Source organism: Trachypithecus francoisi, unplaced genomic scaffold (assembly GCF_009764315.1).
Source record: "Trachypithecus francoisi isolate TF-2019V2 unplaced genomic scaffold, Tfra_2.0 Lachesis_group17, whole genome shotgun sequence".
NCBI classification, from domain to species: domain Eukaryota; kingdom Metazoa; phylum Chordata; class Mammalia; order Primates; family Cercopithecidae; genus Trachypithecus; species Trachypithecus francoisi.
In genome coordinates, this window is record NW_022681462.1 from 44,414,373 (window position 1) to 44,429,717 (window position 15,345).

Genomic DNA, 15,345 nt, shown 5'->3' on the forward strand with positions numbered 1-15,345 from the left:
CTTTTGTTGAGGCCTCCCAGCCTATGGGATTTTTGTTATAGCAGCCCAAACTAAGGCAGGTAGCCAAAGGAAAGTCAGGGTTTTGTTTAATCAGCAGCAGGGGGTCAGTGTTCGAAGTTTAGTTAAATAACTAAATGCAGAATCTCATTCTCCAGTAGGGTACAATCAGCACAAAGTCCAGCTCTTTTGCCTGCCTTTGACCTGGAGCCGTCCCATCTGAATTCATGCTGGGGGAGGACAGATCACCCAAGCTTGACAATGGTTCACTTAGCATTTCATCATTTCATCTTGCTGTGTCTAGATGACACCCTAAAGGCCCTCCCTGTGCAAATACTCCCCTAGACTTGGTCTCTCCCCTTCCTCATTTTGCTAAGGATAGTGGCCCATTCTACTTCTGAAACAAGTTTCCATTATCTTCAAATCATGATATACTTGGAATAGAATCCATACCCTTTTGTCCAGCCCCCACATGGAATGTGGTCTCCACTGCCCTTCCTGGGCTGGGCTCAGCTGCCTCCCAGGCCAGCTCCCTGCTTTGTGGTCACCGTTTCCTCTCAGATTCCTCAGCACACCTGGCTGTTGGCCCCACAGAACCTTTGCACAAAATCTTTGGTCCATCTAAAACACCTTCTGCCCAACTCCGCAGGACTGCCTCCTTCCTTCACGAGTCTCTGTGTGAGGCAGCTTTCCTTCTCAACAACCAAAGCGCCACCTCTCACACCCCTTACGCCCCATCGGCTTGCTGATATCCTCCATATCACCCAATTCCATTCTCATATTTTAGGCACATTTGCAAGCCAAGGAAGGTGCGGTTCCTAAGAGAGACTTTAAATCACAAATATTTATGTTCCTGTTTTTTCTGCCTACAGAGCTGTGACCACCTGAGCAGCAGGGGCTCTGAGATGATACTTTAAAAACTAGCTGGCCAGTGCTGAGGAGGGCAGAGCCCTATGAGGTCACCACTGACAGAGCTGGGGACAAATGCATCTTAGGAAAGCAGAGAAGCCAGGCCAGGTCAGTCCTGGGAGCCACTGTCCCATGAAGCAGGGATAACATTCTTCCAGAAAACAATTCCACTGTAGTCCCAGCTACTCGGGAGGCTGAGGCGAGAGAATGGGTAAACCCAGGAGGCGGAGCTTGCAGTGAGCTGAGATCCGGCCACTGCACTCCAGCCTGGGCGACAGAACGAGACACCGTCTCAAAAAAAAAAAAAAAAAAAAAAAACAATTCCAGTTCTGGGACAAATGTGAAACTGCAAATTCTACACTATAGACAGAACTGTGATCATTTTATTCTGAATAACTTAGTGGGTGTCACCATGAGCTTAAAAACATTTCACCAAATATGCACACGCTGTTTTAGGATTTGAGCAATGTCATTTCCTGGAAGGTTTTCTGAGATAAACTTCACCTGTAGGTAACCAGAAGTTGACTTGCTGTGGTGAGTTGTTAGGTAAAGCCAATTATATGTCCAGCTGCCAGACAGGAGCATCTTGCTTTTGGAGTGTTGGATCCCGTGCCACTTTTTGAGACAGTAATTAGTAGCAGGAAACTGTCACCAGCCGACTGATAATCCCCCCACCTACAAACACAAATAATCCAGGCATCCTGTGCATCCTTGCTTATCACGGCCAGAAAGTACTTTTCATCTCCATTTCATAACTTGATTACTCTGTGCCTCTCCAAACAGAGCATAAGCTTCTTGAGGCCAGAGATTTTGACTGTCATTCTCATTGTGATCTACTCAGCAACTGGAACAGTGCCGGCACATAGAAGACGCAACGTGCATTTGCTGCATGAATAAACACGTGAACATGATGGCATAGAAGAATGCTACTTTGATGGGGTACATGGGTATCAAGGATTTTCTTTCTGCTCACACAACATGAGATTTGTAATTAAGACACAGATTTAAGGCGGGTGCGGTGGCTCACACCTGTAATCCCAGCACTTTGGGAGACTGAGGCAGGAGGATCACTTGAAGTCAGGAGTTTGAGAGCAGCCTAGCCAACATGGTGAAACTCCGTCTCTACTAAAAATACAAAAATTAGATGGGCGCAGTGGCACATGTCTGTAATTCCAGCTCCTCAGGAGGCTGAGAATCGCTTAAACCTGGGAGGCAGAGGTTCCAGTGGGCCAAGATCACGCTACTGCACTCCAATCTGGGCGACAGAGAAAGACTCCATCTCACCAAAAAAATAAAAGACACAAATTTAAAATCATGATGACCAGAATATGGCTCCGTTTCACTCACTGGAAATTATCTGATCTGTAAGATCATTCTTACCAACCCATGAGTGTTTTTTACAGGCATGGGAGTCCACTGACTCTCTAAAATCGCTTGCAAAGTTTTGTTGCAGTGGAGCTGAGAGCTGGGGCCGGCCTGCCTGTTGTGCCCCTCCACGAAACTCCTGGCCACTCATTTGAGCATGCCCCATGAAGGGGGCAGGTGTCTGGCTGGGCTGTTATGTGTATCAAGCATGTGTTCTAAATTACAATTCATTTGTTCTAAATTACATTCATCATTTCTAGATTTGTTCTAAATTTAGAACACAGCCCCGGGAGACCCCTTTCACCCAACCATGGTCTGCAGTCTTGATTCATGTTCTTATTTGAAAAATGCTATTGATAACCTTTTGCTATTTCTGCCTCAGTCTCTTAGGAAATGTATAAAACAGAAAATCACATGTCTTCAGAGCTCTGGAGGCTTACATGATGAAGACAAGCAATGATTTCTCATTTCATTCTTTCTCTTAATCAACTGAATTAATTATATACTCATTTTCATTTGAATATTATGACTAGGCAGACTTGAAGTATAACCATCCATAACCTTGCCTACTGCCATGATGTTTGGATTTTTTTTCAAAGAGAGGAAAAAAACTCCCTTGGCTTCTATTACAGCATAATCCATATTTTGTGCTATTTTCATTTTTTCTCGTCTTTTTTCTCTCTCTTTGGGCAATGTCAGTATCATTTCTTTTTGGTAAATTTTAAATCACCACTTAATTTCCAATAGAAAAAAAAGAAGTTTTAGTTACACCTAAAATAATCCCGAACCTCAGACACACGGTGAGCACACCAGAAAGTCAACATTACATGAATAGAACAGATTAGCCCAGAATACCTCCCATTCATTTTCCCAGGTTCCTAATTTAATAATTTCAGTGACTTTAGTTTATCCAGACCCTCAGTCTGAACTCGGTGTGGGCAGGGTAGAGAGCCAAACCTGAAAATTCAAGTTAAAATTCTCATTTGGGAGCTTATATCGTCTAGATTAATCATCCGCAAGGGTCAAGTCAGCCAAGTAACTCTGGTTCAGCTTAATCTCTGCGGAGGCAGAATTAGTCCTTTACAGTCAAAGTCCTTGCCCCAGCCCCATACATTTCTGTTTTTTTCTTTTCTTTTCTTTTCTTTTAGACAGAGTCTCGCTCTATTGCCCAGGCTGGAGTGCAGTGGCACAATCTCAGCTCACTGCAACTTCCATCTCCTGGGTTCAAACGATTCTCTGGCTTTAGCCTCCCGAGTAACTGAGTTTACAGACACATGCTACCACGACTGGCTAATTTTTGTATTTTTAGTAGGGACAGAGTTTCACCATGTTGGCCAGGCTGGTCCTGAACTCCTGAACTCAAGTGATCCGCCTGCCTCGGCCTCCCAAAGTGCTGGGATTACAGGTGTGAGCCACCGTGCCCAGACTGTTTCTTTCTTAAGCTCTTACTTTCTCACATGTGAGTTACCTTGTAGGTTTCCAAGACCGAGGGGACAAGATGGAAAAGGAGAACACAGAAATCTAGCCTGGAGGAGCTGCTCTGTTCCTGTATTTATCTGTGTAGGTGTGAATGAGGGAGAAAATGACAAGAGGATTACATTATTTTGAGGCTGGTTTTTTTTCCCCCTGATCATTTACTTTTTGAGAAACAATTGCCCAATACTGAAAGGTATGTCCTTCCAAAATGTTTGTGTTTCAAATGGCTTCCTAATTACCTAGTTTACGGGGGGTGTGTATGGTTATCTGAAGTTACATGGGTATACACTGGTGGTGTGAGGTGTCCAGGGAGAGGAAAGGAAGAGCAGTCCTGGTGGCTCAATCCCTGAAGGATGTGCGGGGGATGGGTGAGAATGTGAACAGACATGTTGGAAGCTGAATCCGTGCAATGGCACCCATGCCTGTAGCCATCTCAGTGGGGGGTCCTTCTACGAACAAGCTTTGATTAATGATATTTTAATGCTAGTTTAGGTTTTTAGCACTCCCATGCCTAAAGGCTCTGATAGAAGCAAGACCCCCACCCCTGCAAAAAAAAAAAAAAAAAAAGCAATGATTTTTATGCGTTCCAACAGATCTCTTAAGGGGCAGACGTCCAGAGAGCCAGGTGTGCCAGGGACCTACGGGAGCAGGGCTGAACGTGCCCACTCCAGTCTCTCCAGTGCTGGGAGAGACCTCTAGATGGTGTAGGTGAGTTTGCAATGAGGGAAAGCCCCTCCGCAAGGACTGCGTTTCCAAACTTGCAGACAGGACAGGGAGCGGTAAAGGACGAGTTCCCGGGAAGCCCTTTAAATTAAAAGGAAAAGAAGCAGGGCTGGTGGCAGAGAGGTGTGCCAGGTCCCAGGCAGCCCTACTGGCCCCTAAGGACATAGAGTACCTGCTTCTGAGAGGGCTGCCAGGGTGGCCACCGGTGAAGCCTGTCACCCAGGACTGGATGTACCTGGCTTTCTTCATAGACCCATCTTCTGCTGGGACCGAAGTTGACCTACAACAGGAGCCGGGTAAGCTTTGGTCCCTTCCTCTGGTTTTCTAAACTCTCCAGCTGTGGCTGAGACGGAGGTGTCACGGGCTGGGAGACAGCCTGGGTGCATTTTTGAAATGCATGTCATTTTTGGGTTGCGTTTGAACAAGCTTTACCGATTGCAGTATGTCTGCGCTACCAGTTATAAGACCTGAGATTGTTCCTTTGTTTTCAGGAAAACAGCAGAAACCCCATTTTGCTGTTGGTTGCACATTTGGTTAGGGAGCCAAATTCTGTGTGCGCGTCACAGGCTTTAAGATTTGGGCTACTGAAGCAACGGGTTCCTCCAGGGAGCGTGAAAAGCATGTTTCTCAGGTTTGCCCCTGTGCCCGGCTCACTGGGGAAGGCAGGCGCGGCTGGGACTCTAGCTGGGCTCTGTACCTGCCTCCAACTCTGCGTACCCGCTGTGCCCTAAGAGACCTTCCAAGTGGGGTATCCAGTCATGTCTGAGACCCCCCATATCCTGGCCTCTGTGTTGGTGGTGGAGGGGTGGGGAGAGGGAGAGAAGGAGGGGAGTGGGTACCTATTTGTGATGTTTGAGGTTTTCATTTCCAGCCAAGAGGTTCCTCTCAACACTCTGACAGACCGTGGGGCTGTTTGGGCTCCTAGACAGGAGCCGGCTCTGACTCCCAGCCTCCCGTAGCAGCTAGGCTTTGAGATATCAGCTCAGGGAGAAGAGGTGGCTGGGCAGGGAGGACAGCAGGCGCGGTTCCCACTGGGTTTTCCTGCCCGTGTTGTGTTGGGTCAGCAGCAAGAGGGACAGTTCAAATCTACGAGCAGGGCAGATGCCAGTCAGTGGGGAGTCCCACACAGTCGGGGGCACACGCATATGAGGAGACTTACGGGGACACAGGAGTACCACCATCCTCTTCCCCGGTCCCCAGGCCACTGCTCTGTGGCTCTGAAGTGGCATTTTTGAAACACTTTCTAAGCAAGAGTGAAACTGACAAAGAGGTGAAGAGCCATAATAGACTGAAGGAGAAAAGGGATCCAGGCATCTAAAATAGAGAATGTGTCTTTCCTGGCTTGATACGCTGAGATTTCTATGTCATAGCCACTTAAAGCCTTTAAAGATACATTTTGACAGAGGCTACCAAAAAGAGAGTGACTCTGGTCAAGGTTGGGAAATAAGCGTTTGTTCCGATGACTGTCCACGTGCACCCTTCACGGCTGGGAAAGTTTGGCGATCCTGGTGGTGATCGGCGGAGTCTCTGCTGTACCCCTCCCCATCCCTAAGTGGGCCAGGCTGTGCTGTGGGAGGATTAATTTGTGACAGCACAGTTGGAGGATAATCTTGGAAGGACCGGTCTTCGAGAGGAAAAAGTAAATACAATTTCCCTAAAATGCTTGATTTTCACTCCCTGGCCACTACCTGGTTTCTTGCTTTTGTGAGCTGGACTTTCGTTTTGTTGGGGATACACATTTGTGAAGTTCAGAAGTGTCAGGGGCTCATCTTTGTTTCTCAGGCATCATGGTACCCTCAATGCCTAGCCCAGTGCCTGCCATTGGGCGGCAGCCCAGCATTGCTCGGGAGTGCAGACAGACCTGGTCTTACCCCATCTCACGGAGCACAAAACCGACTTGCCTCTGTTAAATAGGGAGTCTCTTCGTCCAAGTTCCTCAGGTCTCACAGGCCCACAGACGGAAGCTGGGTTACTTGACGCTCCTTTCTGGGTCCAGGTGAGTGCGTTTTGTGGTTTCCAAAGAATAGAATCTATTCTCAAGGAAACGCCCAGGAACCCAGCTTCAAAGACTCAAGCAAATCTGAAATTCAAATACAGGAGCCGTAAACAGGATGGCGTTTGGCAGACAGTCATGCTGCTCAAGTGGCTCAACCCCTCAGCTGGGCTCAGTTTCCCCTCACCCTCCTCCTAGCCTGCCTAGTGGCTGCCTGCATGCCTCAATTATCCTGGATGACGCCTGCCTGCTCATTCCTTTGATGCTGTTTGTGGCTCTGCCTAGGTATTCCACCCACCAATAGTATCATTAATTAACTTACATTAAGCCCACTTAGCACATTAGATCAATTAGGAGACAAAAGCCCCAGCCAACCCTGCCTGTGAGCATGCCGCCTCCATCTCAATGCCTATGATTCTGTCCTTACTGAATTCATATATTACAGGAAGGAATTTCCTAAAAAATAAAGCAAGGAAACATAAGCTGATGCCTGGTCATTTAACCTCTGCTGAACATTTCTCTAGCACTTTACAAAGCGTTTTCATGAATGTCTTCTCTATTTTCCCAATAAGGAAATTGAGGCTCAGAGAGGTTCACTGACTTGCCCAAAGTCACACAGCTCATAATGATTATGGGAACACCAAAAACTGGTCTAGATTAGCACTCAGAATGCCCAGGCCTTGTGCGGAGCCTGTCACTGGTAATTGGAGGGGCTGAGACTAGAATTTGTGTCCTCTGCCACCAACACTGCCACATTTTCCCCCACAAGGAGATGGTGCAATGACAGCCACCAGGGATTATAAAAATAAGAGTGGAGTGAGCAACACCCAACTTCCTGTATCTTAGTTTCCCAGGGTTGTGTCAGCCCCAGACACACTCATATCCTGTCCTCAGCGGCGAGGGATCAAGAGGAAACAATCTCAGTTTTGTTCTTTGTGAACCCTCCCGATAAAAGTTAGAGTGTTTGCAGTTTTTATATAGTGAAAAAACTGTCAAATATAGGCCATTATAAGTGGTTCAGTTGAAGGTAGTCTAGTAACTAAAAAATAATTTAAAATGGCATTTAGGGCTCGGGCATCCCAACAGCCCATTGACCCCTGAGACAAATGAGCTTGACCATATTTAATTTTTCATCATTGTCCTTAGAGTGTCACAAAGCATTACCCAAGGATAACTAACCCTGTACAGTCAAAGCTATGGAAAAAGCTTTGCCCTGGTTCTTGGCAGGGGTCAGCCATTCATTAGGTCGTGTATTAAGGGATCCTGCAACCTAAAGTGTCTTCTGTGATAGCACACCCCCAGCACATCATGCATTCCATGAAAATATGTCCAATGAATGAATGAATGAACGGGCTCCTTCATCCTTCTTGTTAAGAGAAAGGTCACCAATTGTTCCAATGACACAGTTAGGGACAAGGGGGCTGCTCGAACATCAGCATCCCCTAAGTCAATAAGCAAACAAATCCTAGTTAGCAAAGGTACCCTCTCTGGGGACAGAGACACCTGTTATTTCTCAAATGCTGCGTGCCCAAGGGTGGCAAACACACTGTTTGGACCCCAGGAAGGAGCAGACACATGCGGGTGAAGCTGGAGGCCCTGCCCCCTTGCCCAGATCCTCTTGCCCAGGCACACTCTGGAAATGCCCATCACGTTATACACCTACGTACACATGCAATCAACCAGGAGGCCTTTGTTTTCCATTTCCGACAAAACAGAGGACTGTGGAAAACAGGTGGGCCATAAGGAGCCCCACAGAGGAAGATGCATCTGTGGTGGTAGCCCTCGCTGCACCACCCTGCAAGCTCATGCCAGCTTCACTCACTTCACGGTAATTCAGACCTACTGCTCCAAACATAGGAGGAAGACGCGCCTTCACTTGTGAGTCAGATGAAATCAGCAATGAGGGCAATAACAGCCACAGTCACGTTACTCTTACTAACAGCCCTGAGACCCGCAGTGCAGTGCAGAAGCCAAGCTTAGCAGTGGCTTGAGGCTGATATTGTTAACTGATACCATTCAATGGCTAGATATAGGCAACTAAAAAGTGAGCCCAAATACTGAAATATGATACAGTATTCGTCTCCTGAAAATAAAAAAAGAATTGATTCTGCCAACAATACCTTAATCCTGCGAGAAAGCACTGCAAAACCAGACTGCAAGCAAAAAATGAGAGGGCATGCACTGTTTTGATGACTCTCAGATCGTTACCAAATCATTCTCTTAAAACTTCCATTTGCCATATTTCCAATCCCATGTTTTCGCGGAATCCTGCACACACAGGAGGAAGCAGGCAGGATTTCAATTTGGTTTTAGCGCACATTCATTCATTCAGCAAATGTTTTATGGGCATCTGCTACATGCCAGGCACCATGCTGGGATGTAGTGAGTGACACAGTGGTCCCATGGGTGAGAAGAGAGAACATCCCTGCACTCACAGAACTTAGATTCTGCTGCAAGGAGAGAAGCCATAATGCATAAATCCAGCGCCATGAAAAACAAACCAGCAGGGCAGGCAGAAAGAAGGTGCCCGGGGTAGTGGTGGGGGCCTCTTGGGAAATGAAATAGTTGAGTAAAGACCTGAATGAAATGAGGGAGTGAACCAGGACACTGGCAAGAAAGGAGGCCCTGGGGTGGGGTGAGCTGGAGATGTCCCTGCACCACCTGGAAGACCATGCTGCCAGAGCAGAGGGGAAGGAGGGTTGAACAGGAGGAGAGGAGAACCAGGAGCCTGAGCGAGCCATGGCAAGGGGGCTGGGCTCTCATTGAGTGTGACAGAAAGGCAAATAGAAGTCAAGTCAGGGCGGAAGTTCAGCTATGGTGGCTCATGACCTGTGTCGTTCTGGAACAGTCAGTGCCCACACCACCCCATCCCATACCACACCGGTCGCCGTATTCTGAGTATCAGCTCCTAAGGAGCTGGGTCTCCAAGTAGCCTCTTCCTGAGAGAGCTGGCTTGGCTGGGGTGCAGGGCAGGAAGGGCAGGCAGCAGGAGGGCTGGCAGGAGAGGAATGATCCATTTCCACCAACACCTGCTCCCTTGGCCATTAACACGTGCCAAAGGGATCCATTGTGAGAAAAATTATAAAGACCCTAACTTGAACCACAAGATTACACTTCCAAAAATCTGAAAGTAGATTATCACGACTCAATAAGTTGTGCAGAGAAAGAACACTCAGCAACAGACATCGCCGTCGCCCTCCTTGCAGCCCTGCCGGGACACTCTCACAGTCGCAGAGCCACTGGCCAGCTGCACTCGCTTCCTCCTCACTTGGAGACAGGGACACCTTCCAGCATTGGATGTGAGATGGAGTGATGGAGTAGGGACACAGTGGCTCCCTGACAGCTCAGTTGGCAAAACTGTTGGGGAATGGGTTCGGAGATCACTGATGCCCTGGGCCAGCATGCCAGAGCTGTTCCTGTTGACTCCATATGGCCTTTGGAGTTGGGGAGAAGCTGGCTTCCCTGCCCTGTCCCACACAGAGCCACCAGCACCTGGAAAGTTTGATTTCCTTCCTCGTAACTGGAGGATGGAGATCAATTAGGAGGGAAGTCAGCCTGGAGGAAGATACCTGTCTCTGAGAAGTCCAGGGCAGTCAAGGCAGACAGATGGATCATGAGGGAGGAGCTGGAAGGGCAGGATTGTTGACCTGATGTCTGGTTGGGGTCTGATGAATACAGGAAAGTGCAAGTCCACGGGGAATGCTCCAGTGGCATGCAGATGTCTATTAAGTTGGTTGATTTTATTTACCCAGTTAGATGTGGTTTTATGGTTTACTGTTTGGATTGAGGCTCTGTATCCGTGCATAATAAACATTACCTCTGGCCCAGAAAAATCCTAATCCTTAAAAGTACGGCAATGCACTGAGCATCCCTAAAAGGTACTCTAGAGGAGTCTCAAGGTTCATTTTCTTTAAGATTTAGTCCTTAATAAAGACTCAGAATGGCTGTTCCTAAAGCCTCCTGTCCATAATGAAGAAGCGGCATCCCCTGCAGGAAGCCTGTATCTCCAAGAAGTGTGGCCGAGGGAGGGCACTGACAGCTGAGTTTAGAGTGGGATCTGTAAGCAGCACAAACTAATCGTGCATCGGTAGATTTGCAGAGTGTGGTTTTCTGTTGATGGGTTTCTTTATGGGCAATAAAATCTCTAATAAGTATCATTTACATTCAGCAGAACTCTTTGAATTTTAGCTCATTCTTAGAGAGATTTGGAGAGAGACAGACCATCCCTGCACATGCAGCAAGCACCTGGCCTGTCTGGGTGGCCAGTCCTTGTTCTGTGGCCACTGTGATCCCTGCCAAGGTCCAAGTTTCCCGCCAGCACTCACTAAGCAATTTTGCTTCTCATTTTATGGGCAGAGGTAACCAAAACAAGGAGACTTAGGTGACTCAGGACACTCGGTTTTGAGTCAACTCTTAAAACCAGGAGACAAAACTTTCTCTAGAATTACTGCCAGTTGGTTTCCAACTTGAGGTTTCCAGATGAAAATTATTATCCAAACAGACCACACACAGCACTCTGACTTGCCTTCGGTGCCCGGCATGTGCGAGGGAAATGGCGCTGGAGAATATTATCCTGATGATTATCACAGTTGTTGCTTTTGAAGGCAAATATTTATTTTGTGAAGATTGCAAAATGAAGTACGACAGAATGTTGAGCTCCTCCTTATGTTTACAGAATAAACAGAACTGAGACACTGGCAAACGCCAATGTCCCTAGTTCTCAAAGGACTGGCTGCATGCCTCCCGCGGCATCAGTTAAAGCAGGAGCCTCTGGAGATGCAGGCCTTTGGTGGTGGGATAGCCTCCCACCGGGGAGGGTCTGAGGCTTCCACCCACCTCCATGGGTTCATCTCTGTAAACAGCTCTCCCAGTGTGGGCTGGATGGGGTTTGAGGTGGCTGCTTTCCTGTTTACGCTGGAGCATAGAGAGGACACTGCATTTGCCATAAGACAATGGGCTCTAGATCTTACTCAAGGCTTTGTGAGAAGATCTAATAGAAATAGAAGACCTGGCCCCTATTCTCATGGCCTAAAGTGTTGAAAGGAGGAAATAGGCCGGGCGCGGTGGCTCAAGCCTGTAATCCCAGCACTTTGGGAGGCCGAGACGGGCGGATCACGAGGTCAGGAGATCGAGACCATCCTGGCTAACACGGTGAAACCCCGTCTCTACTAAAAAATACAAAAAACTAGCCGGGCGAGGTAGCGGGCGCCTGTAGTCCCAGCTATTCGGGAGGCTGAGGCAGGAGAATGGCGTAAACCCCGGAGGCGGAGTTTGCAGTGAGCTGAGATCCGGCCACTGCACTCCAGCCTGGTCAACAGAGTGAGACTCCGTCTCAAAAAAAAAAAAAAAAAAAAAAGAAAGGAGGAAATAGGAGAGATAGCCAAATTGCACTGCACTGTGACTGAGCTGTTAAATGTCTGTCCCCGCCATGGCACTGACTGTGCCCTCTTTGAGGACGGGGAGCATCATCTTCATTCTCTGGCACCTAGCACAGTGGCTGCACACAGTAGGTATTCAATAAATGTTGAAGAAACCCACATTTATTGGGCATTTGTTACTTTCTTAGCATTTCCGTCTTAATCTGCACAGCAGTCCTGTGAAATAGAGACAGTCATCACTGCTTCACACAGGTGCAGAGAAAGGCTTGGAGAGGGGAGGTGGCTTGCCTGAGACCTCCCTCCTGGTAAGTTCATGGACTTCGCCTTGCTGTAGTTTCCATGGGCTCATTCAGAAATGAGAGCTGGGATGATGTGGGCTGTTTCAAATTAGCTTGAAGTCTAACCTTGTATCATAACTATCTCAGGTGCGGGGACAGTAGATATCGGGCAGGGGTCTAGGTATAGACATATGTGTAAAAGGCTAGACATGGCTGAGCTGCCCAGAGACACCTCAGCAGACAGCCCTGCTGGCTGGCCCCAGGTTCTGGACAGGTGTTGTTTGGGCTGCAGGATGCTGGGAACTAGAGTGGAAAATGGAAGCTTCTCTTTCTATCCCCAAGGCCAAGAGCAGACCTGGCCAGCCATTCTTCTCACAATAGCAGTCGCACCAGACCTAAGACGCGCTAGACAACTTCAACCTCAGGAGCCTTTCTTCTTCCCTGAAGTCGGGTTGGACTGGTCCTGGTGGGGTTGGACTGGCATGGGCTAGCCACCTGGGGCAGGTGTGGCTCTGGAAAGAATGCTGGCGGCAGGGTGGGGAGGAGCCCAGCCTCAGGTGGACACTGTCCCAGAGCCAGCCCCTTCCCGTGCTAGTGGTGGAACTTCAGATCATCATTGCCGGGTAACTCTGTCACTTCAGTTCCCCGAGGGAAGGTCACACACTTGCCTCATGGGAATATTGTGTGGATTTCCGAGAGCCAAGGCAGGCAGAGTGCTTAGAACGGGGCATGGGCATGCTGGAAGACTCGCCCACGCTCCGTATGCACTCACGGGCTGAGTTTAATGGGTCACCTCAGCCTCTTCCTGGCAGTCATTCCCCATGGTCTAGTCCATCAGAGGTCCCTGTCTCTTTTGGAGCAATCTATCAATGTGGCCAGGTTTCAAAATGCCATCTGGACCCTGCGGTTAAGGGGCAGCTACACAGGGGTTGGTGTGGGGACAGAGCAGGCTCTGCCAGCCCCCAAGGAGTATGGTGCCAGGTTGGCCACCTCCCCAGCAGTGACACCCTGACCCCACTCTGACCACACTTATTCAAGCTCAGGCCTGCTGCATTTGTTCCCTCTGCCTAAAACACACTGGCCCAAGATGTCTGTGTGTCTTGCCCATTCCCTTCAGGTCTATTATATATATAGATAAAATATATATAAAAAATATATATATATATATATATTTGAACCTAGAACTTGGTGAGTAATAAGCATTAGTTTCAAATCACGACTTGCTGCTGAGGTGAGGGGCAGGACATGCCCACCAGAGCGGGAGCAGCAGTTTCCTCTTTGCTCTCCAGAGTCTCCCAAGGGGGCTTTTGCTCTCCTCACCTTCGCAGAGGTTTTGGGATGTGACTCACATGGGCCTCCCTGGGATTCTTTCACTGCAGAACTATCCGGAATCAGTGAAGCAAATAGGGAAGAGAATGCAATGAGCTGGGGTTAAAGAACAACCAGGAGGCCTTAAAATAGTACAGTATCAGGTTGAGAGCAGAGGAAGCGGTAAGTGATTTGCCTGCCCCACCCCCACCCCCCCGCCGCCCCACGGCATCCAGTTGAACTTGACGATGGCCGGTCTGTGAAGTGTGAGTGTGTCCATGATCACTGATACAGCAGGCTTGGGAGGTGAGTGCATCACACTGATTTTCAAGTAAAGAAGCAGAGGCCAGGAGAGTCACGTGCCTGCCTCATCTCAGCCGGCGCAATAGAGCCCCAGCACCCTGCTTCCCACCCCCCAGCTGTGATGCCAGGTGTCCCCACCCATGTGTTGCCCTTCAGAGCCAAGCTGGTTGTCAGGGCCTAGAGGGAAGCATGTCATGTCAGATGGCCAAAGTGAAGAAACTCTATTCAAGGGACCCATTTGGCTGGTGACGTGTGCCTCGGTGGCTCCTCCTCTGTTGGCTACAGCTGCCTGGACCTGCTCAAGCCCTCCTCTCCTCTGCAGTTCCTGCCGTCTGCATCCTTCATGATTAATCTGACCCTGGGTAGGGAGGCAGGAGGGGCTTCTCTTTTCCACAGCCCTGCACCTCAGCAGCCTGGTTCAGGGTCTCCAGGCCCCCAGCCGCCACCTGACATGCTCCTAGCTTACTAGCTTGCTTTCTCCAACCCCTCCTTCAGCTGCTGGGGTATGCCATACGTGTGTGTGTGTGTGTGTGTGTGTGTGTGTGTGTGTGTGTGAGAGAGAGAGAGAGAGAGAGAGAGAGAGAGAGAGAGAGCCACCAAAGCTTGGGATGGGGATTGGACCAGGCTGGGGGAAGTGGTGAGGCAGGAGGCAGCCCAGCCCAGGGTCAGCCTCTGCAAACAAGAGTGTTGGAGGGAGTGAGGTTCACCAAATGGAAGAGGCAAATCTGACTCTAAACTTCCCCGACCAGATGACACCTTTGATTCTGCATGTCTGGGCTCTAAGGTGCAGATTCGCCTTTTACCCAACAGCAAGAAAGATCTGTTCCTTAGGTGAGGGTCAAGTACTGGGGTGGTGAATGGAGAAACACAGTGAGAGGGAGGGGCAGCCTTGGCATCCTCAGATGGTTCCACATTTCCGAGTTTTCGGTGAATCTCATTTTCCACAACACTGAACGTTTTTGAAGCTGGCACCTCTCTGCTTACTGAGTCGATGCCTCGTTGGAAATGGAATGTCTGTACTTCACACACCACACCCCTCCTGCCCCTGCTGAGAACTCTCCCGGGTTAATGGTTTCCTTTTGGAAAGCTTTCAAATGGTCTTCGTTGGAGTTTACATTATCTGCTTCCCTCTGCTCTGTATGTGGATTATTTGCCTGTTGGGTTTAATTTAACCAGATTTGCAGCTGTGCTAACAACTTCATTGGTGCTCTCCTGCTTTCAGAACGGATTTTCCCGTCTTTTCTTCATCTTACCGATAGACGGTCTTCATACCGAAGCCCACGCGGGGTTGGGCGTTGTCTGCTGGTGTTCTGCCTCACTACAGAACGCATTTCCTCTGACCGAACTTCACTGCATCTCAAGTTCTAACTAGGTCGCTCTAATATTTTAATAGGAATAGTTAAAATAAATTATTTATTAAAAATCACTGTTAAACAAGAAAAAAAAGCCTTTCCTCGGTGCTCTGAACCTCAGCCTCCTTGGGAGGATCTGCGTGTTCCCTAAGCCTGTGGCTCCCTCGGAGCTCTACCCTCTAGAAATACATTGTGAAACTCTTGAGGCGTCTACCAAATATGACAAACCCACAGATTAGCAAAGACACGCAGAGTCGACCAAG

At 48.6% G+C, this 15,345-nt stretch overlaps 1 protein-coding gene across 2 annotated transcripts in view; it reads left to right on the forward strand.

Moving 5' to 3' along the window:
• Positions 1-4,465: 4,465 nt before the first annotated feature.
• The window catches only part of EDAR (ectodysplasin A receptor), a 93,990-nt gene continuing 83,110 nt past the window's right edge, over positions 4,466-15,345 (forward strand). For both annotated transcript variants that reach the window (XM_033175507.1, XM_033175508.1), the window contains exon 1: positions 4,466-4,766. The gene's annotated coding sequence lies outside the window, so the exon portion shown is untranslated. The remainder of the gene's footprint in view (positions 4,767-15,345) is intronic.